Source organism: Camellia sinensis, chromosome 8 (assembly GCF_055761805.1).
Source record: "Camellia sinensis isolate YWXY chromosome 8, ASM5576180v1, whole genome shotgun sequence".
NCBI classification, from domain to species: domain Eukaryota; kingdom Viridiplantae; phylum Streptophyta; class Magnoliopsida; order Ericales; family Theaceae; genus Camellia; species Camellia sinensis.
The window spans coordinates 124,494,191-124,497,941 of NC_138968.1; positions in this window are offsets into that span (position 1 = coordinate 124,494,191).

A 3,751-nucleotide genomic window follows, 5' to 3' on the forward strand; every position below is an offset into this window, starting at 1 on the left:
ATTGACTGGGGGGACTGCGGGAGGATCCTGAGAAAGATACCCCCATACCTGGCGCAGAAAGCGTTCCCCCAGGAACCATGCCCTGCCAACCGGCCCTTCGAGCAGGACCGTATACTGGGAGATGCCCGACCCTCCGGTATACTGAAGTCGGAGACCATCACCCAGGGGCGCCCAAGGCTGCCATGAGATCTGCGGATGATAAATGCATAAATCAATCAGAAATCGGGAATATACAGAGCAAATCAAAGATGAAAATGAAAGGAACTGAAAGTTCTGAAGTACCTCCGAATGCCGCACAGTGTCAAAGAACTGTCGCAGGTAAATGAGGGTCTCTCGAGGTCTCGGCCGGTGCGGGCCCTCGAACACTAGTGAGTATGGGGTCATGGGGAGCCCTGCCACCTCCAACTCTGGGGCTAATGCTGGGAAGTATACATAGACCCATAGCTGAGAAAAGCAGTGCAGAATGTAAGTACGAAATACTGAGAGCAAAATACAGACTGTAAAAGTGCGCTGTGTGTGAAATGTACAAGTAATGAAGAGCAGAAATGTAAATCAAGGGGACAGAAAAGTACCTCCCAGGCTCTCCAGTAGCCGCCAAGTAAATCTCCCCGCCCGCGGGAGGTCGCGCTCATATAAAAGTAAAGGGTAGCCAGGCCGGCGCCACCCCAGTTATATCGATGGACCTGTGATAGGTCAACCAGAGCGCTCAGTAGGTATAGCCCGACTGTGTTCCCTCTATCGGCGAACAGAGTAGTCCCGAAGAGGAACATAAGGAAACCACGGGCGTACTGCTCCGTCTCCTCAGGAGTCTCGGGCACCATCTCCGCCCGCCGGAAGTGGGAAGAGAACCAAGTGTATCGGACTCTCCCAGAAACCCTGTCAACGGGCGGGCGAGCCCCCAATAGATACATCCAAGCGGCCTCCCACTCGCCCATATCCTCATCATAGGGGATGGGCCAACCTCCTATGTCCAAGCCAGTCAACACAGCGAAGTCTAGGGGCGTCATGGTCATGTCCCCGGTAGCAGAGAAATGAAAGGAGTTGGTGGTGTCCCACCATCTCTCTACCAAGGCTGCCATCAGAGTCCTCCTGGCAGAGCAACGGGACAACCCAACGCAGAAAGCCCCGAATCCTGCCAAGTCTACCAAATCTCGGACGGCCTCCGGGAGCTCAGCGTACCAGTCCCGTGCGGCGGTGGAGCCATACCCCCGTACGCTGCGGGAACCAACCTGCATTCAGAATGAATACATGTGTCAATAATGAAATGGGATGTGTGCCGATGAAATGAAATGGGCTGTGTGCCGATGAAATGAAATGGGCTGTGTGTCGATGAAGTGAAATGGGCTGTGTGCCGATGAAATGAAATGGGCTGTGTGCCGATGAAATGAAATGGGCTGTGTGCCAATGAAATGAACTGGGCTGCGCGCCAATGGAATGGGATGGGCTATGTGCCGATGAAGTGAAATAAGCTGCATACAAATAAAATGAAGTAGCCGTGTGTTCAGAAGTGAAGTGTACGAACTGTGTGTTCAGTATAATCAACTTTCAACTAGTGTGGGCTGCGTGTTCACTATTCTAACCTGGGCTGCATGTTCAGAAAATTTTAAGTTTGGGCTGCGTGTTCGAATTTCAACTAGCGTGGGCTGCGTGTTCACTATTCTAACCTGGGCTGCGTGTTTAGAAAATTTGAAGTTTGGGCTGCGTGTTCACTATTTAATCTGGGCTGCGTGTTCAGAAAATTTGAAGTTTGGGCTGCGTGTTCGAATTTCAACTAGCGTGGGCTGCGTGTTCACTATTCTAACCTGGGCTGCGTGTTCAGAAAATTTGAAGTTTGGGCTGCGTGTTCAACTTTCTATCAGTGTGGGCTGCGTGTTCACTATTTAATCTGGGCTGCGTGTTCAGAAAATTTGAAGTTTCGACTGCGTGTTCGAATTTCAACTAGCGTGGGCTGCGTGTTCACTATTCTAACCTGGGCTGCGTGTTCAGAAAATTTTAAGTTTGGGTTGCGTGTTCGAATTTCAACTAGCGTGGGCTGCGTGTTCACTATTCTAACCTGGGCTGCGTGTTCAGAAAATTTGAAGTTTGGGCTGTGTGTTCAACTTTCTATCAGTGTGGGCTGCGTGTTCACTATTTAATCTGGGCTGCGTGTTCAGAAAATTTGAAGTTTGGGCTGTGTGTTCGAATTTCAACTAGCGTGGGCTGCGTGTTCACTATTCTAACCTGGGCTGCGTGTTCAGAAAATTTGAAGTTTGGGCTGCGTGTTCAACTTTCTATCAGTGTGGGCTGCGTGTTCACTATTTAATCTGGGCTGCGTGTTCAGAAAATTTGAAGTTTGGGCTGCGTGTTCGAATTTCAACTAGCGTGGGCTGCGTGTTCACTATTCTAACCTGGGCTGCGTGTTCAGAAAATTTGAAGTTTGGGCTGCGTGTTCAACTTTCTATCAGTGTGGGCTGCGTGTTCACTATTTAATCTGGGCTGCGTGTTCAGAAAATTTGAAGTTTGGGTTGCGTGTTCGAATTTCAACTAGCGTGGGCTGCGTGTTCACTATTCTAACCTGGGCTGCGTGTTCAGAAAATTTGAAGTTTGGGCTGCGTGTTCAACTTTCTATCAGTGTGGGCTGCGTGTTCACTATTTAATCTGGGCTGCGTGTTCAGAAAATTTGAAGTTTGGGCTGCGTGTTCGAATTTCAACTAGCGTGGGCTGCGTGTTCACTATTCTAACCTGGGCTGCGTGTTCAGAAAATTTGAAGTTTGGGCTGCGTGTTCGAATTTCAATTAGCGTGGGCTGTGTGTTCACTATTCTAGTCTGGGCTGTGTGTTCAGAAAATTTAAAGTGTGGGCTGTGTGTTCACTTTCGAATTCGGGCTGTGTGTTCGACAAATCAGTGTTTGAGCCGTGTGATCACCTCTTAACTAATGTGTACTGTGCGTTCGCAATTAATTAATGAGCCGAGTGTTCAGAAATTCGAGTGTTGAAACTACGTGTTCAGGATGCAAGCAAAGTACTATGTCGTAAGCTAAACTGCGTGTTCAAGCATGGCAAAGGTGCTGAAATGTACGGAAATTGCAGAATGAAGTAAATACCTCTCGGGCCTCATGAGAGAGGTCATGCTCTGGCTCTCGGAGAAGCAGATCCCCGGGCGCTCGCTCGTCAAAGCTAGTGAAGTGACGGAAGACGGCACGAGGGAGGACGTGTGCTGGCGGATTGTACCTCCCGGGAATAAAAGGTCGGGTCCTCGGGGGTAGAGTCATGGGATCAAAATCATCCCCGGCACCTGGAAAGCCTCCGCCGTGGGGAGAATTGCCCGCCATTTTCAAAGAATCTGCAAAAGGAGCAAAAATGAGCGAAAATGAGCCAAAATTGGAAAAAGTCAACAAAAGTCAACTCTCGGGAAATGAAAAAGTCAACAAAAGTCAACTCCCGAGAAAACCTTCCAAATATTGAGACAAACTTACCTCAAGTGGCGAAAATGAGAAAAGAAGCTCCGAAATCGAAATTTAATCGCTTCAAAGTGCTTGAAACAGAATGTTTTTGCGAAAACAACTTGCGTGGGGCGTTGGAAAACGCGTAAGGAACTCAGATCTGGAGAAGAAAGTGTTGTAGGAGGCAAGAAAGGAAGGGATCTCGGCTGCATTATATAGGCCCCAACTCTTGGATTGAAGGAGCATCAAAAAGGAGGTGAAAATACCAAAATGCCCTCGGATTTGGGCATATGGCCGGCCGGCCACTTTTTCTAGCCGGCCAGCCATTTC